Source organism: Bidens hawaiensis, unplaced genomic scaffold (genome assembly GCF_021521415.1).
Source record: "Bidens hawaiensis isolate Kalapana, Puna unplaced genomic scaffold, B.hawaiensis_p1.1 tig00022290_1, whole genome shotgun sequence".
In the NCBI taxonomy this organism is placed as follows: Eukaryota; Viridiplantae; Streptophyta; class Magnoliopsida; order Asterales; family Asteraceae; genus Bidens; species Bidens hawaiensis.
Window position 1 is genome coordinate 169334 of NW_027493458.1, and position 24192 is coordinate 193525.

A 24192-nucleotide genomic window follows, 5' to 3' on the forward strand; every position below is an offset into this window, starting at 1 on the left:
TCAATCCAAATGGACGTATAAAACTCAGTTATGAGATTTTAAGGTTTAAGCGAGCTGGTATTGACCAGAATCTGAACAGCGAGTCGGAAGTCGGGTTTTTGGCCAGTACACTAAAAATATGATTTTGAACAAAAATGTATTTTGGATCGAAATCTAATTCCGAGCAAAAGATGGAGATATTGAAAAGTCAAATAAACTTGACTAAAACACCCTTAACGGGCCGGGATAAAATTGACCACCGAAACTCCCTCAATCAATGAAATTGATTGAAGGCTTTTGTTTATTGAATGAAAAACTACAATATTACATAAGACAACTTACCAAAACGAGAAGAAGAACTAAGAGGAAATCAAGGTCAATGATGTCTTGAACTTCAAGTCAACAAGCCTTGAACAAGCTTGATAAATTAATGGAGATTAGGATTATTGAAGGAGGGAAACATGAGAGAGAGCTTGATGACGGCTGAGACAAGTGTTATAGGGTTTAGGGGAAGCATTATAATGAATAATACAGAGGTTACAAGGCTAGTTAAGCAATTAATCGATTAAGGAAACCGAATTATGCATAAATGACCAAAATCGGGTCTTTTGATCAATTTAATCTCAGAGAATTATTGGTTAATGAATCTAGACATCATACTAAACTAAATTAATTTTCTTGGGACCTAAAATTCGTCATTTGGCTCGATTTGGAAAGATTTAGCACTTAAAACGAATTAACGAACTAAATAACAAACCAAAACTGTGTAGGTACATGAACGCAACGCGCGGCCAGATTAGGCATTACTCCCCGCACGGTGTGGCGTGGGAGGGTGTCCATAACGTTTCCAACTTGTCATTTTTAGTCCTTGTAGTTTCAAAAATGCATTTTTAGCCATTTTAAGTAGTTTTAAAAGTTTCTAAGCATTGTTTGACAAGTTTAAAAGTTATTAAAATATAAATTTATTTAAACCAAGTTAAATACTAATAAATATAAGTTTTTATTAACATGAAAGATTCTAAATATATACCTGAGTCGGGTAAAGGAATACGAATTTAATTATGAAAAATCCGAGATATTACATTTGTATCAATACTTCAGCTACAATATGAAAATTGTGAGGTTTGCATAGCCAACATAAAGTCACCCTTACCTTAAGCTCTCATATTATTTGTTATCGGTATTTGAATAGAAACATTATAAGATAGAACTAAATACTACCATACGCTTTAACACCTTTTGTTATCATGCAAATGATAATTTAACAAAATACAAATGAAAGCCATAAATTTCATCCATTAAAACCAAATTTCATAATAAATCATAACATGGTTGATGAAGATGATTTTTCATCAAATATCATTCTCAGTGATTTTAAAAATGTGTTAGATGTCCTAAACATTACGTGGCTTAAGGAATAAGTATGGGTCCACCATAAGTTATATTTCACTGACATTCGTAAAACTTATTGCAAACAAAGTATTCACACATAATTCTTTCATCATTTTAAAAGAATATCTGCTCGTTTCTAATTTGTCATCTATAGTACACAATCTTAAAGTGTTATACATTCATATATCCTTAATATGATTTCTTCTAAATATGTTCCTAAATTTATTATGCCAAATGACATTAAGGAAATCTGAAAAAGTCTAATGTATGAATGACATGTTCCCATGTCACGTACATCATTGAAACTTCTCATGTAGCTTTCTTTGAGATATCGAAGATCAGTGGGAGATTTAAGTGGCTTAATCATAACTTGTGATATTTGCAAGAGGTGCGGAGTGAAAACTTGATATTATCTCAAATTCACTTCTTATACAAGACGTTGCTCTATCAGACATTGTTCCATCAAAACTTATCTCCTTAAAATTTAATAGTCTATTACAAAAATTTCATTGTTGCTTAAATGTGGGCCTATTCAGATTTTTTATTAAATAATCATCACCAAAAGAAACTACAACAACTTGCATTAACTTGTTTCTTTATTAGAATCTATTGGTCTTCAAATACCGACCTTAAGAATCCCAATTTTCTAAGGTTTCTAAGATCAGTGGGAGTAGTAAAAATATTTTTTATATTGACTTGTTAGAAGTATCAAGACGCCCGGGGGGGGGGGGGTGTCATTAAATTTTATTTCAAATTTAACTCTGATTGCACATATTGTACATTATACTTCACCAACTCTTACACAGTTACACACTAAAAATCCTAAAATACACAACAATCTGACCAAGAGCTAATCCATAAAACTAAAACTTCTAATAAACCCAATAATCAACTTAGGAAGTCATCTTGTTTTTTTAAATCTACCAACATTAATAATTACGTAATCTTCCTATTTAAAGTTGAAATGGATGTTTGAAAGTTTATTGATCTTACCTCTTCTAATTAAACCATTAGCATCAATCAATCTTTTGAATGGAATAAAGCTATTATTAGAGAAATTGACTCCATAAGTCAAAATAACGTTAGGATTTTGTTGAACCACCTATGGGTGTTTATAACTAAACTAAATCGTAATACAAACGTTAAGACACTGAGAAGCACGATCGATTGTTAAAAGTAATATTCAAGAATCAAGAAGGAATAAATCATCAAAAAATCTGATTACCTATGTTGCAAAAGAATATTTTGAGGATCATCACTGTACAAGTAGCTTAATATAGTTTAGAGCTACATTAAATGAACACTAAAATAATTTTCTCTAGAAACTGACTTACATGTTTATATGTTCATAAAACATCTTGAAAGTTCTAAACTGAAGGTCAAAGAAAACGTAGTATGCAAGTCACTAAAATCTATGTATGGGGTAATGCAAACATCTAAATGTGATGAAATCTTTATACAATTATTTTCATCAAGAACCAAGTTGATTAATGTACCTACCTCAAGATGAGTGAGAGCAACTAAAAACCAAACTTGTCTTTATATAGATATCATTCTTTTGACAAGTATATTCTACATAAGTCAAAGCATTGTTTGTATATACTTTGATATAATAGATCTTACTGTATCGTTTATGAGAAAGATATTAGAACATTCCGAGATACACCCAAAGGGGCATTAGTTTGTTCCAAAAGATTTACCTTAAATGGGTCTTAAACATGTAACAAACAATATTTCTCACTTTTAAAGGGTAATAGGATCATTGATTTTATTTCCACATGCTTTATTAAGTAGAAGCCTTATGTAGTTTCATGTCTATACTCGTTCAGATATTTGCGACACACTAGATATGTTTAGATTAATGTGACGCGTCTAAAAGAGTATTACAATATCTTTAAAGAAATGAGAGACTATAAATTAAAATAAAGAAGTGAGAAATCAAACCGATTGATTACTCTAAACTTTGTTATATTCAGGATATATTTCAGCAAATAAATCTATCTTATGGAGGGTTCATAATGAACTGTTAACAGCAACCTAAGTTATAATGACATAATATGTTGATTAATAACAACACAATTGTCAATAAATGTTATTGAATATTTATCAGTAGACTCATAAGTTTATTGAACTCTATTTAAATTATATATTGAAGACTAACTATGATAAACTCAGCTACCATGTTTTCTTAAAGAGTAACAATTCGGGAGGTGTTGCATTAAATTTTGATATAAAATTAATTATTCGCTTATGGATGAAAGTAGGCAAAAATTTCATATCGAATACATTCATGATATGCTTAAGGATGCTATAACTAAAGATCTATCACACATAAGTATTATAAAAGCGCCTACAATCATGAAAAGTTTATTGAAGACCATGTATGACTAGATATCGTACTATGAATGATTAACTATTAATATTTCCTCGCCACTTTTGATTTTGTACGTCTGTTAATATGTTTAGCATGCATAATGACATATACATAATGTGGCACCCGGCATTTTCAGGTTAACTCCGTTAACTAAACCTAATTAAACCTTGTTGACTATGTCTGTAACTCAGTTAGTTCTGTTAACTACTGTAACATCCTAAAAATTTTAATGATGAATAAAGGAAGTTATGTTTAGTGATTTCGCGTAATTAATTAATATCAGGTAAGGAGCGGGTCTTGGACTTGGATTAATTGAGATGGGTTAAATGAGAATGGGATTTCAGGGATATAAATACCCCCAAATCCCCAAAATACCTTCATTTCCATCATTTTCCTAAAAACACTCCATAACATACACACCACCTACAACCGCCGGCGGCAGCCGAGGAGAGGGAGAGCGAGGTCTGAGAAAGAGAGAGCGGTTGGTTGTGATTAAGCAAGTAAACGAGATCCAAACAAGCCCAAAAAGGTATGGTTCTTGATGTTTGAAGTTTAAAGATCCAAGCTTTTTAGTGTATAAACGACCGAAAATGGCCGAGTAGCGTAGTAGGTGATATTGAACCATAGCAAGGGTGTTAAAATCGCTCGAAATGCCGATCAGAAGCTAAAACAGCGGCTGTCTGGGCAACTTCGCCTTCATCTGGGCAACTTCGCCTTCAAAGCGATGAACTTCGCCTGCAAGCCAAGTTCGCCTGATGAACTTCGCCTGCAAGCTAAGTTCGCCTGATGGCAACTTCGCCTAAAGCTAAGTTCGCCTGATGACAACTTCGCCTAGAGCTAAGTTCGCCTGAGGCTTAACTTCGCCTAAAGCCAAGTTCGCCTGATGACAACTTCGCCTAGAGCTAAGTTCGCCTGAGGCTTAACTTCGCCTAAAGCCAAGTTCGCCTGATGATAACTTCGCATAAAGCTAAGTTTGCCTAAGGTTTAACTTCGCCTAAAGCTAAGTTCGCCTAAGGTTTAACTTCGCCTAAAGCTAAGTTCGCCTAAGGTTTAACTTCGCCTAAAGCCAAGTTCGATTAGAAAATAAATTAAAAATCTAATGAAAAATGTGTTAAGACAGTTAATGGAAATAAAATTTTTCCAAGCTGACCTGGCAGCTCGACCCCAGCCAGGGGCTCTGCCCCTTGGACCCTGCTAGGGGCTGCCGCCCCTAGACCCCGCTGCCAGGGGCGCTGCCCCCGGACCCCTGTTCGTTGTGGGTCATATAAAGATAGACATACATTATGAGAAGTGATAGTTAATTGATACGTATACTTGTTATACAGTCAGCCGTGCACAACTGAAGAAAGGAATTACGATTAACGGTGAACGTAACCGTGTTCAGGTGAGTTTCTAGCCCCATTCCTTGTTATGTTTTCGGGGCTGTGTGCATACTTGATGTGTTGTTAATACATTTATCCTAAGTGATAAGTGTATGCCCTACGTGATATATGTGTTATGTAATAATGATTGCTTGATGGTACGTGAACGATCTTCGGATATTGCACATACTGTCAGGTTGTAATGCTATGTATAAGGTAAGTATAATATGAATGCTTATGCGTAAGAACGTGATAGAGATAATAAAAGAAGGAAATAATGATGTATGGTCGTATGGTTACGAAAAGGGGTACCGAGCCCTAATAATACTCGAGGTATGATGTATGGTTGTATGGTTACGAAAAGGAAATAATGATGTATGGTAACGAAGAGGGAATCGAACCCTACTAATATTCGAAAACTAGGGACCAGACCCTTATAATATCTGTGATGTTAGGGACCAGACCCTTATAATATCTGTGATGTTAGGGACCAGACCCTTATAATATCTGTGATGTTAGGGAATCGAACCCTTCTAATATTCGAAACTAGGGACCAGACCCTTATAATATCTGTGAGGGTAGGGACCAGATGTTGGAATATCGTATGCCCGAGACACATAATTAAGTTAATGTGGCTAGTTATGTTTGATCCAAGTCGGGTCATACCCAATAACGAGTTAGACACACACCAATTATGTATTTGTTAAGATAAGATCTTTAAGACAAATACAGAACACGACACTTTCAGAAAATCGGGTTTCTGAATGATTACTTGAAAGTATTAAATAATTAATTGGTTAATTTATTTATTCAAATAATTATTATTGGAATGATTATTTAACTATGTATTCTTTTATAAAATGGTTTATAAAAGATGGGGTGTTTATATATTTTATAAAGTATAAAATATATATATATAACATAAACAAAAAAAAAAAAAAATAATAAAATATGTTGGGGCCGGTTTTGGGTGGGCCCCACACCCCACCAACTTGGTCAAATTGTCAACATGCAAAAGGAGATGGAGTGTGGACTTGGATATAACTCTACCCTATGTATGCATGTGATGGATGATAATTTGGATAACACTTTCAAGTAATCAAAAACACAAAAAAACTTCTTTTCTTTTCTCTCTACCTCACGGCCAAGAAGGGAAGAAAAAAAGGCTCGGGTTTTTCGTGTTCAAGCTCCCTAGCATAGCTCGGTGCGTGTTGGAGGCTCGGGGTATATTCGGTTTGAGAGTTTTCCTTTGAAAGTCTTGCATTCATCATCATCTTCTTCAACCACCTACTAAACTCTTAAAGGGTTAAGATTGTAAGTGTTTATATGCTTTGATAGTTTAGTTGTTCCCGTATCATGTGATCCTTGCTTCGGGTTTCTAGTAAATAGATTATTGGTAATCTTGAAATGAATAAACTAGGTTGTTCATATGTTTAGTTTGTCTATCACGTTTCCGCATATATTATAACTAGTTAATCGGTTAACTAAGTTTGTAAATTCCATAGAAACCCAACAAATGGCATCAAGAGCCGGGATACGGGATACTAAGCTTCGGGTTCTCGGTTTTTATTTTCCCCTTGAAAGATTTTTTACAAAAATTAACATGCATGATATTTTTGTATTTAATCTTGCTATCGTTTTTGGCTAAGTTCAAAAAAAAAAAAATATATATAAAAACCGGGCTAATGGGCCGAAGCCCATTTCGGGTGAAATTTGGGCCGAAGCCCATTTTTGTTATTGGGCCGGGCCCATAAGTTTTATTTGGGCCGAGCCCATGTAAGTCATTTGGGCCGAGCCCATGTAATTTTGTTTGGGCCGAGCCCAAGCAGTTTTTTAATTGGGCCGAGGCCCATAATCTTGTTATTGGGTCGAGCCCAAATGGGTTGGGCTAGGCCCGATAAAGGCAAGGGGTTTTGGAACGGGTTCCTATGACATAACGGGTTATGTTTGCTAATACTAGACCGAGCCGTAGACCAATGTGGATGTTTGTTTGTGGTTGATGTTGTGATTGTAGTTAATTATTCAAGTTTCGGTTTGTAATAATTAATTATGGGCAATTTTGTAATTTTGTAATTATTTATTCATATGGGTATGTAATAAATAGGTTATTTGTAATTTCTTTATTTTATAGAAAAATGTATTAGGACATTTGATTTTGTAAAATTAAAGAAGATTGCAAAATTGGAAGTTTGGGCCTAATTGGGCCGGGTATGGTGATAATGGGTTTCACAAGCCCATTAAGGGATTCAAGCCCAAAAGGACCTAAGCCCACCAATTGAGCCCAAGTGGAAGCTTATGGAAGCTAAGGCCCAAGTTCAAGCCCAATGGATCACAACAAGGTTGAAGAAGATGCTCGAAGCATTTGGATGCGGGATCGAGTGGGAGCTACAACATCCATGTGTCATGTGTCCCTTAGGATCGGACCTAAGACACACACTTGTTTCGGCTAACAAGTGTGGTCTAACTTAGTGGCTCGTGTCTAGTATAATTGTGTATGCTTGTTAATTGATTGTTTGATTGTGTGGTTGTTAGATATTAGGATATCAACTCCGTCACATAGAATTAATTAACAAAGCATAAAACGGGTTCTAATAATTATCGGTAATTACGTGACACATAGTTTAATAAAATGGATTTATTAACTAGCCGTCTCACGCCCATAATAAAATGGCTTTATTATAAAATAGAATTTTGAAAATGGTTTCAAAATATCATGTTACTAAATGCATGTTAGAACATGATTTAAAGTTTTACAACTAGAATTATTAAAACTAAAAATCCCTTTTTAAATTTAAGGATAATAAGTTGAACACCATCCTTTTGTATAACACTTAACATATTAATAAGCTCTTAGTGGGAAAAAGGTCACCTAACCGCATAGAGTAAATTAACATGTTGAGGTAATATTGGCATAAAATGGGAAAAAGGTCACCTAACCGTTTGTATGTTAATATTACAAGTTGATACAAGTAGGACGACTTAAATTAGAACCATGTGAAGAGGGTCACCCAAGCATGGGGTCTAATAGGTGTTGATGGGATAAACATGCCAACACGAAATATGATTTCGAACCGGTCCCATAAATTCTAGAAGTTGCAAAAGGGTTTGCAATTGTTATGAATAACTACCTTGATAAACCGACAATGGGAAAAAGGTCACCTAACCGGAGTCGGGTTTATCGTTGGATTCTAGATTTTAATTATTAATTATATTTGCATATATAAAAAGGGTATTAATAATTAAAAGGTAAAACACTAAAATGAACTTAATTAAAATTCTGCAGATGGCCGCACACGTCGACGACAACATAATCCCTAACGTCCAAAACGTATCTCTCCGATCTATTCTCGCTAAAGACCGTCTTAACCACAATAACTTTTCGGATTGGTTCCGAAATTTAAGGATTGTTCTAAAACAAGAAAAATTATATCATGTTTTGGAAACACCTATCCCCGAAGAACCGGAAGAGGGAACTGAGGTCGAATACATGAATTGGGTCAAACTCACGGAAGATTCCATTCAAGTATCATGCCTCATGTTGGCGACTATGGTTCCCGAAATCCAAAAGGATTTCGAAAACCATAATGCGTACGACATGATTACTCAACTTAAGGAAATGTTCCTTAAGCAATCGAGAGTGGAAAGGTTCGAAACGGTTCGAGCCTTACATGCATGTAGAATGGATGATAGTCAACCAGTTTCATCTTATGTACTTAAGATGAAAAGTTATATTGATCGGCTCACTAAGCTCAATTGTCCCATCTCAAATGAGTTAGCAACGGATTTGATCCTTAACTCTTTGTCGAAAAGGTTCGACACTTTCGTGTTAAATTATAACATGAACGGGTGGGACAAAACCATTGGAGAACTTCACTCAATGCTTAAAACAGCCGAGGCGAGCATGGGCAAAAGGGTTTTACCCGTGTTTGCAATCAATGAAGGTAGATCCAAGAATCGATCTCAACCCAATCTTAAGGCTAAGGTAGCTAAAAGGAAGGGTCCCCCTATGCATCTTAAGGGTAAGGGCAAATCACCGGTTATGGCAAAGAAACAAAAGGTTGTGGAACCAAGGGGTCATAAGGATGATCCTTGTTTTGGTTGTGGGGAGACCGGACACTGGAAACGCAATTGCCCGGTCTACCTAAAAGAGCTAAAAGACAAGAGGAATGCGGCGCATACCTCGGGTAATGTCTTTATGATTAATGTTGAGCTAAATCTTATTTCTTCTAACACATGGGTATTGGATACCGGATGTGGAACTCATATTTGCAATTGGTTGCAGGGGTTCAAAAGGAATGAAGACTTGAAGAAGGGCGAAGTGAATCTTTTCATGGGCAACGGTGCAAGAGTACACGTGGTCGCTAGAGGAGACTTCACTTTATCACTTCCAAGTGGTTTGGAAGTTGTTTTAAAAAATGTTTTGTATGCTCCTAGTTTGACTAGGAACATTATTTCTGTGCACCTTCTTAGACAATGTAACTTTGACTTTAAATTTGTAGGATCGGAAATGCATGTGTCATCTAATGGTATCTTTTATTTTAAAGCTGTACCAAACAACGGTATTTATGAATTGGTTCATGATAATACCTCAAATAGCTCATTATATCAAACTTCTACTAAAAGACTCAAAAAGGGTTTGAGTGATTCCTACATTTGGCATTGTCGCCTTGGACACATAAACAAGAATCGTATAAACACTCTCCAAAAGAATGGTCTTTTGAAAACAAACGAGTTAGGTTCGTTTGATGAGTGTGAATCTTGTATTCAAGGCAAGATGACCAAAGAGCCTTTCAAAGGTACAAATGAAAGGGCTAAGGATTTGTTAGGTATCATACATACGGATGTATGCGGACCTTTCAAGCCAACTAGTAGGAATAGTGAAAGGTACTTCATTACCTTTACCGACGATTTTAGTCGATATGGGTATGTTTATCTAATGAAACACAAACATGAAGCCTTTGAAATGTTCAAAGAATTTCAAAATGAAGTGCAAAATCAGCTCAACCGAACAATCAAGGTACTCCGCTCCGATAGAGGAGGCGAATACCTAAGTGATACCTTTCAAAGTCATCTTAGAGATTGTGGAATTATTTCACAGCTCACTCCTCCTGGAACTCCTCAACATAACGGAGTATCCGAGAGGAGGAATCGAACACTGTTGGACATGGTTCGATCAATGATGGCACGAAGCTCACTACCGCCATCATTTTGGGGATATGCGCTACTCACAGCGGCTCGTATTTTGAATATGGCCCCGACCAAAAAGGTGGATCGAATACCCTATGAAGTGTGGCATGGAAAGGTTCCATCCTTTTCATATTTAAGGATATGGGGATGCATAGTTTATGTTAAACGTGACACCCCAAATAAGCTTGAGGCTCGATCCATCAGGTGTGTCTTCATAGGATACCCAAAGGATGATATAGGATATATATTCTATGATCCTAGTGAACAAAGAGTGTTTGTTTCACGCAAAGGATACTTCTTAGAAACTAGGTTCCTTATGGAAGGACCTAGTGAAAAGAGAGTGGAACTTGAAGAGGTTCAAGAATCACTGGATGATACACAGTTGGTCGATACTAGCTTTCAACACGAGGATGTTGAAGATGATCAAATGGTTGATCATACGCACGTTGCTCGCATATCTAGTAGGGTTAGTCAACCTCCCAAGAGATATGGATTTCTTGTGGATGATTGCTACTTGATTGATTCGGATGAACCGATCTCCTACAAAGATGCTATGTCACAACCTGATTGTGACAAATGGCTTGAAGCCATGAGCGCCGAGATGCAATCCATGCACGATAACCAAGTTTGGGAATTGGTTGATCGTCCACTTAACTCCAAACTGGTTGGATGTAAGTGGGTCTTCAAAAAGAAGACCGATATGCATGGAAATTTAGATACTTACAAAGCTCGACTTGTCGCAAAAGGTTTCACGCAAACTCAAGGGATTGATTATGATGAAACCTTCTCGCCAGTCGCGATGCTTAAGTCGATCAGGATATTGTTTGCCATTGCAGCTCATTTTGATTATGAGATATGGCAAATGGATGTCAAGACCGCTTTTCTAAATGGATATCTTGAGGAAGATGTCCATATGGTTCAGCCTGAAGGTTTTGTCGATCCATCTAATCCTGATAAAGTTTGTAAGTTAAAGAAATCAATCTACGGGTTGAAACAAGCATCACGGATGTGGAATCATCGTTTTAATGAAGAAATCAAAGCGTTTGGTTTCGTCCAAAACGGTGATGAGGCGTGTGTGTATAAATGGGCTAGTGGGAGTATAATCATGTTCCTTATTTTGTATGTCGATGATATACTTTTATTTGGAAATGATATACCAAGTATGGAAAACGTTAAAGCGTGGTTAAGTAGTCGTTTCTCAATTAAGGATCTTGGAGAAGCGACATATATCTTGGGAATAAAGGTCTATAGGGATAGACAAAGGAAATTGATCGGACTCAATCAAAGTGCGTACATTGATAAAATCCTAAAGAGGTTTAGGATGGAAAACTCTAAGAAAGGTTTGGTGCCTATTCCTAGAGGAACCGTATTAAGCTCATCCCAAAGTCCTAGCTCTAAGGAAGAGCAGGATAGGATGAAGCATGTTCCTTATGCTTCGGCAATAGGATCTATTATGTATGCAACGATGTGCACTAGACCGGATGTCTCGTATGCTTTAAGCATAACAAGTAGATACCAGCACAACCCAGGTGACAGTCATTGGATGGCTGTCAAGAATATATTAAAATACCTTAGAAGGACTAAGGATATGTTTTTAATATATGGGTCTGGTGAGGAGGAACTCGTCGTAAAGGGTTACGTGGATGCGAGTTTCCAAACTGACCGAGATGATTCTCGGTCACAGTCGGGATATGTTTTCATCTTAAATGGAGGCGCTGTCTCTTGGAAGAGTTCGAAGCAAGATGTTGTCGCGTTATCCACTACAGAATCTGAGTACATCGCCGCTTCAATGGCAGCCCAAGAGGCTGCATGGATGAAAAAGTTCATCATGGATCTAGGGATTATCTCTTCCATTCAGGAGCCCCTAGAGATATTCTGTGACAATGAGGGTGCTATTGCACAGATCAAGGAGCCTCGTGCTCATCAGAAAACGAGGCACATTGAGCGCAGATTCAACTACATAAGGGATGAAGTTGAAAAGAGAAAAATATGTATTCATAAAGTTCATACCGATCAAAATATTGCGGACCCACTCACGAAGCTCCTCGATAGGCCAAAGCATGAGGGTCATGTTTGTGCATTAGGACTTCGGTATTCTAGTGAGTGGATTTAATCCGTGTTTAGTGTTTGTTTAAGAACGAATGTAATGGGTATCTCATGAAATTAATTAAGTTTTAATTATTAAATGAGTTATGTTCTATTTTTGCATGTTTAATCCATGAATGACTTATGTTGTTCTAAACGTCCGTAGTCGATCATGCTTGTGGGAACAAGTATGAAGGTAAGACTATTATGAACCCGGATTGGTTGATATTCATGTGATGAATATAAGGCATAGGTTTGCCACCAAGGTTCATAGATATTTGTGGGATACAAATATTGGACATGATCCGCTCTCGAGGATCACTGCATGGAGTTAGTGCAACTGATCATAAGTAATCCTTGAGTAAAGGCGAGTATCATTGTGTCCTTTGACCTGAGATGCATATTGGATCTGACCTTTCATCAAGTCTGATAACTTGACTCTCATCTTTGTTTTTCGGTAACACGATGACATAAAAGAAAGAGCTCAGATATCATACGAGATGTCAACAAGGATGTATGCAGTCAAGATGGGATTTGTTCCTCTTATGTGTTGAGAGTTTAGATGTCTAAGGCCTGTTAAGTTAAATCAATGAGAGAATGATCAATCTATGTCTCTTCGATTTGACAGGACATCTAGTAACAAAGGGATGTAATGATAAGACTTACCTATATCATATCAAGTATGGACTTGAAGGGGATGATGTTATTGAATGGCACTTAGTCAAACATACTAGGGGTGGTGACCTGTTGTTAGGCGGTATTCACCATTAGCATTAACTTCCTATGAGTCTCGTGCAAGTGGGAGATTGTTGGAATATCGTATGCCCGAGACACATAATTAAGTTAATGTGGCTAGTTATGTTTGATCCAAGTCGGGTCATACCCAATAACGAGTTAGACACACACCAATTATGTATTTGTTAAGATAAGATCTTTAAGACAAATACAGAACACGACACTTTCAGAAAATCGGGTTTCTGAATGATTACTTGAAAGTATTAAATAATTAATTGGTTAATTTATTTATTCAAATAATTATTATTGGAATGATTATTTAACTATGTATTCTTTTATAAAATGGTTTATAAAAGATGGGGTGTTTATATATTTTATAAAGTATAAAATATATATATATAACATAAACAAAAAAAAAAAAAAAATAATAAAATATGTTGGGGCCGGTTTTGGGTGGGCCCCACACCCCACCAACTTGGTCAAATTGTCAACATGCAAAAGGAGATGGAGTGTGGACTTGGATATAACTCTACCCTATGTATGCATGTGATGGATGATAATTTGGATAACACTTTCAAGTAATCAAAAACACAAAAAAACTTCTTTTCTTTTCTCTCTACCTCACGGCCAAGAAGGGAAGAAAAAAAGGCTCGGGTTTTTCGTGTTCAAGCTCCCTAGCATAGCTCGGTGCGTGTTGGAGGCTCGGGGTATATTCGGTTTGAGAGTTTTCCTTTGAAAGTCTTGCATTCATCATCATCTTCTTCAACCACCTACTAAACTCTTAAAGGGTTAAGATTGTAAGTGTTTATATGCTTTGATAGTTTAGTTGTTCCCGTATCATGTGATCCTTGCTTCGGGTTTCTAGTAAATAGATTATTGGTAATCTTGAAATGAATAAACTAGGTTGTTCATATGTTTAGTTTGTCTATCACGTTTCCGCATATATTATAACTAGTTAATCGGTTAACTAAGTTTGTAAATTCCATAGAAACCCAACACCAGACCCTTATAATATCTGTGATGTTAGGGAATCGAACCCTTCTAATATTCGAAAACTAGGGACCAGACCCTTATAATATCTGTGAGGTTATAGGGCGAAAGGCTCTTTAAAACGTATGATTATGTATGTAAAGAAAGTATGAAGGTAAAAATGAAAGTAAAAGCACTTAAGTGTGTATGAAAGAAAGTTAAGAGGTTAAGTATGAAGTGTAAAGAATGTATTGTATGATTATGTGATTAACTAGAACTCACTCAGCGTAGCTGACTTTTAGTATGCACGCAGGTGAGTAGGATGAGACAGCTGGCTTGAGCGGGGAAACATGGCAGAAGAATAAGAGCCTGGCATCTGAAGACTTACGATGTTTTAATTTTAATGTTTTAATGTGAAAGACAAAGGACGTTTTGAGACAAGTTATGAAATATTGTAATGTTTTATGAGAGTTTTATATTCCGCGTAAATGTTTTAATTAACTCTGATATTTAGAACTGTGTTTATGAGTAAATCCAACACGAGAGTAGGGTTACCGGTAACGGGGCCTTACAACTACGTTAATGAACTCTCATGCATGTAGTGTCATGTATGCATACACTTGAATTAGTCGTGTCATTGGTGACTTACACAAGAATAACTAGTTATTTGTAACTAGAATAATAAACTGTTACACATGCTATAATAAACATGATTGGTTGCATGTACCTTATATGATAGGTATAATGTGTTATATACTTTATATGTTGTATGACTAGTTGTTATATGCCTATGTGATATTATAAGAAAGTTAGATAATTAAACTTGTTACAATATATGATATGTTACATGTTATGTTGCCTAGCTAGACAACTAAACCTTAGACAACATAATACATAGAAATGATTTAAAAGTTAGTAACATGTCACATATACTTTTATATAAAAATAACCGTTATCAATCGTGTCTGATAGGGATACACGGTTTACTTCGAGGTTCTGGAAGAAATTCCATGAAGCTATGGGGACGAGGTTGAACATCGGTACGGCGTATCATCCTCAAACCGATGGACAGTCTGAAAGGACGATCCAAACCCTTGAGGATATGCTACGTGCTTGTGTCTTAGATTTTGGTGGAAGTTGGGATGATCATCTGCATCTGGCAGAGTTCTCCTATAACAACAGTTACCATTCAAGTATTGGTATGCCACCGTTTGAGATGCTTTATGGTAGACGGTGTAGAACCCCGGTGTGTTGGGGTGAGATTGGTCAGAAAGAAATGGGAAGTCTAGAAGTGGTTCAAGAAACGTCTTCAAAGTTCGATCAGATCAAAGCAAGAATGAAAGCCGCGCAAGACAGACAAAAGTCTTATGCAGATAAGCGGCGACGACCAATTGAGTTTATCGTTGGTGACAATGTGATGCTCAAGGTCTCGCCTTGGAAGGGGATCATCCGTTTTAGGAAAAGGGGAAAGTTGAGTCCGAGGTACATTGGACCGTTCAGGATTGTAAATCGTGTGGGTGAAGTAGCTTATAAACTGGATTTACCCGATGAGTTAGAAGGAATTCATTCAACCTTCCATGTTTCTCATCTGAGGAAGTGTCTAGCTGATGACACGTCTCACGTGCCATTGATGGATATTGAGGTTGATGAGCAATTGAACTACATCGAGCAACCGATAGAGATCGTTAATCGCAAGGAAAAGCAGCTTCGTCACAAGATTATACCTTTGGTAAAAGTGATATGGAAACACCGCAAAGGATCGGATGCTACTTGGGAAGCCGAGGATGAGATGCGCAAGTTTTACCCTAGTTTGTTTATGTAACAGTTAGGTTTCGGGGACGAAACCTCTTTAAGGGGGGAAGACTTGTAACATCCTAAAAATTTTAATGATGAATAAAGGAAGTTATGTTTAGTGATTTCGCGTAATTAATTAATATCGGGTAAGGAGCGGGTCTTGGACTTGGATTAATTGAGATGGGTTAAATGAGAATGGGATTTCAGGGATATAAATACCCCCAAATCCCCAAAATACCTTCATTTCCATCATTTTCCTAAAAACACTCCATAACATACACACAACCTACAACCGCCGGCGGCAGCCGAGGAGAGGGAGAGCAAGGTCCGAGAAAGAGAGAGCGGTTGGTTGTGATTAAGCAAGTAAACGAGATCCAAACAAGCCCAAAAAGGTATGGTTCTTGATCTTTGAAGTTTAAAGATCCAAGCTTTTTAGTGTATAAACGACCGAAAATGGCCGGGTAGCGTAGTGGGTGATATTGAACCATAGCAAGGGTGTTAAAATCGCTCGAGATGCCGATCAGAAGCTAAAACAGCGGCTGTCTGGGCAACTTCGCCTTCATCTGGGCAACTTCGCCTTCAAAGCGATGAACTTCGCCTGCAAGCCAAGTTCGCCTGATGAACTTCGCCTGCAAGCTAAGTTCGTCTGATGGCAACTTCGCCTAAAGCTAAGTTCGCCTGATGACAACTTCGCCTAGAGCTAAGTTCGCCTGAGGCTTAACTTCGCCTAAAGCCAAGTTCGCCTGATGACAACTTCGCCTAGAGCTAAGTTCGCCTGAGGCTTAACTTCGCCTAAAGCCAAGTTCGCCTGATGACAACTTCGCATAAAGCTAAGTTTGCCTAAGGTTTAACTTCGCCTAAAGCTAAGTTCGCCTAAGGTTTAACTTCGCCTAAAGCTAAGTTCGCCTAAGGTTTAACTTCGCCTAAAGCCAAGTTCGATTAGAAAATAAATTAAAAATCTAATGAAAAATGTGTTAAGACAGTTAATGGAAATAAAATTTTTCCAAGCTGACCTGGCAGCTCGACCCCAGCCAGGGGCTCTGCCCCTTGGACCCTGCTAGGGGCTGCCGCCCCTAGACCCCGCTGCCAGGGGCGCTGCCCCCGGACCCCTGTTCGTTGTGGGTCATATAAAGATAGACATACATTATGAGAAGTGATAGTTAATTGATACATATACTTGTTATACAGTCAGCCGTGCACAACTGAAGAAAGGAATTACGATTAACGGTGAACGTAACCGTGTTCAGGTGAGTTTCTAGCCCCATTCCTTGTTATGTTTTCGGGGCTATGTGCATACTTGATGTGTTGTTAATACATTTATCCTAAGTGATAAGTGTATGCCCTACGTGATATATGTGTTATGTAATAATGATTGCTTGATGGTACGTGAACGATCTTCGGATATTGCACGTACTGTCAGGTTGTAATGCTATGTATAAGGTAAGTATAATATGAATGCTTATGCGTAAGAACGTGATAGAGATAATAAAAGAAGGAAATAATGATGTATGGTCGTATGGTTACGAAAAGGGGTACCGAGCCCTAATAATACTCGAGGTATGATGTATGGTTGTATGGTTACGAAAAGGAAATAATGATGTATGGTAACGAAGAGGGAATCGAACCCTACTAATATTCGAAAACTAGGGACCAGACCCTTATAATATCTGTGATGTTAGGGACCAGACCCTTATAATATCTGTGATGTTAGGGACCAGACCCTTATAATATCTGTGATGTTAGGGAATCGAACCCTTCTAATATTCGAAACTAGGGACCAGACCCTTATAATATCTGTGAGGGTAGGGACCAGACCCTTATAATATCTGTGATGTTAGGGAATCGAACCCTTCTAATATTCGAAAACTAGGGACCAGACCCTTATAATATCTGTGAGGTTATAGGGCGAAAGGCTCTTTAAAACGTATGATTATGTATGTAAAGAAAGTATGAAGGTAAAAATGAAAGTAAAAGCACTTAAGTGTGTATGAAAGAAAGTTAAGAGGTTAAGTATGAAGTGTAAAGAATGTATTGTATGATTATGTGATTAACTAGAACTCACTCAGCGTAGCTGACTTTTAGTATGCACGCAGGTGAGTAGGATGAGACAGCTGGCTTGAGCGGGGACACATGGCAGAAGAATAAGAGCCTGGCATCTGAAGACTTACGATGTTTTAATTTTAATGTTTTAATGTGAAAGACAAAGGACGTTTTGAGACAAGTTATGAAATATTGTAATGTTTTATGAGAGTTTTATATTCCGCGTAAATGTTTTAATTAACTCTGATATTTAGAACTGTGTTTATGAGTAAATCCAACACGAGAGTAGGGTTACCGGTAACGGGGCCTTACAACTACGTTAATGAACTCTCATGCATGTAGTGTCATGTATGCATACACTTGAATTAGTCGTGTCATTGGTGACTTACACAAGAATAACTAGTTATTTGTAACTAGAATAATAAACTGTTACACATGCTATAATAAACATGATTGGTTGCATGTACCTTATATGATAGGTATAATGTGTTATATACTTTATATGTTGTATGACTAGTTGTTATATGCCTATGTGATATTATAAGAAAGTTAGATAATTAAACTTGTTACAATATATGATATGTTACATGTTATGTTGCCTAGCTAGACAACTAAACCTTAGACAACATAATACATAGAAATGATTTAAAAGTTAGTAACATGTCACATATACTTTTATATAAAAATAACCTAAGGTGCATTTTATTTATTGGAATTAAATCTTTAAATATTATTAAAGCAATACAATTGTACACATGGCCTTCTCCTAGGCTATCCACATGTGCAATCCATTCAGCAACTTTCCATTCACATATTCTCTAATAGGATGCCACATGTCATTTTGACCAAACACCCAAAAAACTTATTTAAACCTTAAGATTTTCCACCCAAATCATTTTAATCTCTCTCTCTCTCTCTCTCTCTCTCTCTCTCTCTCTCTCTCTCTCTCTCTCTCTCTCTCTCTCTCTCTCTCGGCTTACTAACTCCACCATCCATCATCTTCTATAATTCGGTAATGTAGATCGGGATTAATCGTTTTCCGGTAAGGTTATATATTATACTTTGATGACCAACAATGTTATATGATTTTCCGGCAAGGTAATATCTTTTTCCGGTAAGGTTTTCCGATATGGTTTTATATTTATTTTACTTGTTATATGATTTTGTAATAATCTCTTTAGGTTGTATATCAAAATCCAATATTGAATTGATATTTTGAAGTTATTACGGTTTTCTAGTAACATTTTTGTTTTCCGTTTTTGTTTGTATTTATATTGATTATTATATGATTTTCTTATAATTTCTTTAGGTTCTATATCAAAATCGAAGATACAATGGAGATTTTTCCTGTTTAGTTTTTCCGGTAACGCGATTCAAATATTCCAATTATCAATTAGAATATTTGTTTACATAGAGCATGTTTGGGATTGAGTTTCAAAAGTACTTATGACATTTCAAAAAGCCATTTTGAAAAGCCAGGATTTGGGTCTTTTGAAAAACTGCTTTTTAACCTTTTCAAAAAGCTAAAATATAAGGTTTTTTGGTGATTGCCAAACACCATTTAACTTATTGGCTTTTTCAAAAAGCCAATAAGCCAATAAGGTGTTTTCAAACTCAATCCCAAACATGCTCATAATTCAAATATTCTATAATTGGTAATTTATTTATTATGTGATATTAATATTAATATTTAATTTTCTCATTTCAGGTTATGTCTCCAACTTAATATAGTTAATTTCATGGATTTATGATTTGTTGATAAGATTTCTTAGTTTTTGTTTAATATTGATGTATATTTTTGTTATTATTCATGTATTTTTGTTTAATATTGATGTATATTTTTTTATTATATATGTATTTATGTATATTTTTTGCACTTCCAAAAAATATTTCTCAAGTATCAATATTATTGTCAATTAAGATTAAGTTTTGAGTAGTTCCTAATTTTCACACACTTTTCATCTTTTTTGTTTGACCAATGTATAATGAGGTATAAATGTCACAATTAATGTTAATTAGTGTCATCATTTGGTTATGGAAACTGTAACAATTAATGCACTATAAAAATTTGAAATATTATTTGAATTTGAATTCTAAAAAAAGATATATTACAGTTGGTTATGGAAAATTTTTGTTTCCATTGTCAATATTATTATGTTTATTAGTTTCCAATCTCCACAATCTTTAATATTGTTGACCGACTATTAGTTTTGATAGTTCCAGAAATTTTGGTAAACAGATTTATAACTTAAATAGCCGTTTAATATATTCTAATTTAATTCATTTTCCTTATATATACTCAACATAAAATGTCAATATCTTAAATACGTGTCTATTACATTTTCTGTTTTTACGGGATATTCATATACGTTCGTTAGTAATGTGTTTAATAATATTCTCATTTAAATATAACAATTAATTTTCACGTTTTTAATATATTTTTTATTAAAATACATGTATATATGGTATTTATATTTTTGTATCATATTTTTTCATCTTTAAATATTTTCAAAGTCAACATAAATTTTTTTAATCTTTCCAAAGTTATTTGAAAATTCATTTATTGTAAAACGTTTTTATGTTTTGCAAGTTTAACAAAATATTAATGTCATTGATTTAAAAGTTTGTTGCAAGATTGGTCAAAAATAAAAAAAAAATCATAATTTTTTGAAGCTGACTAATTCTAATTTTTTTATATTTTGTAACTATTTTGAAAAAATTTCAAAACGGATTGTTTTAAAAGAGTATCAAATTTGTTATGTATAAAATTACGGCCAAAAAGGTTTTTATTGATATATCTTTTTGGTTTAATGGTTTAAGTTAGAAAGATGTTTATGTTGTCATTTTACTTTGTTTGTTGTTGTATGTTATTTTGTTTTAATAAAAACAACAATTTAATAAAAACAACTTTATAAATGTTCAAATGTTACTCATTATTAAATATATATAATTTGGATGCTATTGTTTTATTATATTTTCAGGTGGTGACGCAAAATGAGTTTCTTTTGGTAGAATGTTTAAAGAAGTTGATGGTGGTTTAATATGAAAGAACATGTTTATGTCTTTTGCTAATTTTTTTGGTTGTTCGATGTACATTAACTTATTGTAACTTTTAACTTTTAATATCTAGAACATGTAAATGGTTAACGTTTTGGTCCGAAAGTTTGAAGAAGTTTTGTGTTGCTTGAAATGGTTTTTAAAATTTATTATGTTTGTTGACATGTTTTTCTACCCGTGTGAAACACGGGCTAACCCTAGTGTAGCATTATTACAAAATTGATTACAATACTTTAAGTTGGGAAAACTTTTATTTTCCCTTTCTCTCTTTTGTCGTGAATTAGCCACACACAGAGTTCACTTTTGCAAATCTCTCTCAAAGATCATACACAAACTAAAGCTTTTGGTATTTTTTTTGGAAGCAAGGGTACAAGAAGGTAAGCATATTGCTATATGTTATGTTTTATATTTCTTTGATTTGGGATGGTGGGATAAAAGTATCCAAACACATGAAATCATAAGAAAACAAGATATGATAAAATTTACAAACTACACATTAAAATTTGTTTTGTTTTGTTCTTGTTATAAAACCCAAAAAATATTTGTAATAAAATATGGATGAATAATAAAAAGATTTATTTTGATCATATATAATTATCTCTTGGTGATTTAGAGTCATAAAATTTTAATGTCATGATTTTTGTGAATATAGATTTGAATCTGATTGTTGACAGGATTGGTAACCAAGATTTCTAGTTGTATAAATTATTGATATGTTAGTTTTTGTGGTTGATTCTTGATTCTAAGATTAATGAATTTGATTCTAGGTTTCAAAAAGTCAAAAATCATAATTTTTGGAGACTTTTTGTATACTTTTTATGAATTTACAAAATCAGATAACAATCTGAATTGAAAAAGATATTTTTTGATTTGTTTTGTAAATAGTGTAACTTTTAATTGAAAATGGATAATTGTGTGATTCCACTTCTGGGATGTTATAAATTGAATTAGGAATCCAATCCAGTTGGTCTTGAATCAATTGGAAATATATGAAATTTTTGGAAAATATTTACATTATGTTGTGCTGATAAGGTAGCTGAAAATAGGTTATTGTAGTGTATGAATTTTCATGATGTTTGTGAGTGTTGGAAAATTACAAGAAAATATTATTTTTTACCTACTAGTTGAAAGTATTTGTGGGAATTGTTTGGTAATTTATTTGCATGTTTTGGTTGGTTAGAAAATAGGTTTTGTTGACTTAAAACCTGCCCAAATTTATCCAGCGTGATGCTTGGTAAAAATAGTTGTAGTTTGTAAAAATACTGTTGTGTTATTTTGGAATTTGACTTTATTGGTCAACTTGAAATTATTTGACTAAATGTTTGGTCTTACTTATGAGAAATGAAATTGTTAAATGTGTGACTTAGCATAGGGTTGCATGAAAAATGGTTAAGTGCAAATTACATTATCGATTGTTAGGTTACAACTATGAATATCTTATGACTATTTTAAGTCTAGATAATTGCTCAAAAGTCACCAACAGGCCGAACATTTAGGGTCAACGGTCAATATTTTTTATCAGCGGTCAATATTTTGGTCAACGGTCAACATTTTGGTCGACAATCACAAAACCCAAATTTTTAGTCTTCGGTCATTGAGACTTGGACGTTTTAGTCAACGGTCAACAACTTAGACCTTTTGGTCAAAAGTCAAACTTTGGTCAAAGTTAATAGAAAGTCAAACCTTGGTCAAACTTCAAATAAACAATGGGATTGTTTGGATACTAAGGGTTTCTAGGAATCGCTTAGCAAATACTTATAGTGCTTGTATGATTTAGGCACTAGAACACTTTGTGACGTAGAACAAAGACTTCTATTTTACATCGCATTCAAGGTGAGTTTCGCTGCCCCTCTTTTTACTTCATCCTTTTGGGAGAGAAAGCATTTATATAAAACTTTTTTGGATATTGTAGACTTTGTTAATACCTCATGTGTACATAGTGAACTTAAACTGAAGTCCCCCATACACATTGGATCGTTAACAATTGTATATTGGATGGGCAATAAAATGTAGTACTACTGGGTTTGAAGAACCCCCTCGGGGCTCTCGGGAGAGGGAGTCGCCGTGTGTCTTCATTTACTAGAAACGCAATATGCACTAGTCTTGTATTAGACACCGTGGGTGGCAACAAATTAAAAAGTCACCTCGGTCACAATGGAACTTACCCCAATGTAGCATGATAACTAGCTTAATTAACTAGTGGTATTACAGAGGCATACATTATCTGTGCTTATATTAGCTACAATGTTTTTTACTTATTTACCTACTGGTTTGTTTGGCAAGCTTGTTTTAAACTCAAACCTGTGAACTCAACTGTTGTGTTGACCCGTTTAGCATGTCTTTCTCATGTGTTTAAGGTGCACGTGCGAAGTTGAAATGAGTCTAGAATGCATGGATTCCACTAAGCATCGAATTATGATGCGAGTCTTTAATGAATTGTTATGTATGGACGTCTTGACACGCACTCTGGGTTTTTAAGTATTTTCATAAATTATACGCTTCCGCAAATGTAAAACTTTATTGTAAATGTACTTACTCATTTATGATGAGAAATAATATTTAAATATTTTCCATTATAAATTGGTTGTTCGTTATGACACATGGCTAGATCCTAGTATGTTATGCACCTCACAGTAAAACTCCGTTTAGTCGAAAATTGAGGGTGTGACAGATAAATTACTAGAAAGCAATGAAAATAACCAATTATCAATGAATAAATTGTATTATTAATATGACCATCATTATCATTTATACAATATTAAATCAAAATAATTAAATTATACCTTATTATATATTAGTTGGTAACTATTGATAGACCATATTACCCTTGCTAGCTAATAAATGGTTTCTCATTGGGTGAATATAAAAGAGAGATTAGATTAACATTATAACCTAATCAAACACACATAATAAATTCGCGTGCTTCCTCTCTCCCGAGAACATGGTTCCTCTCAAGAACCATAACCCCATCATTGACTATACATCCTAAAGGGGAACTCAATCAATATGACAAACATGTCGACTAAATCATACTCTACTCTTGTTTCTACTCTCTATTTTGTAACAAGTTCTTGTGTTTAATATTATATTCATGTTTTCTATTATAATCATGAAGAACTGATTAACATAAATATAATTAGCAATCTTTAATCAACAAATAATAACTAGTGTTTTACCCAGCGCGTTGCGTCGGGGCATGTTGGTAAAACCATGGCGGTG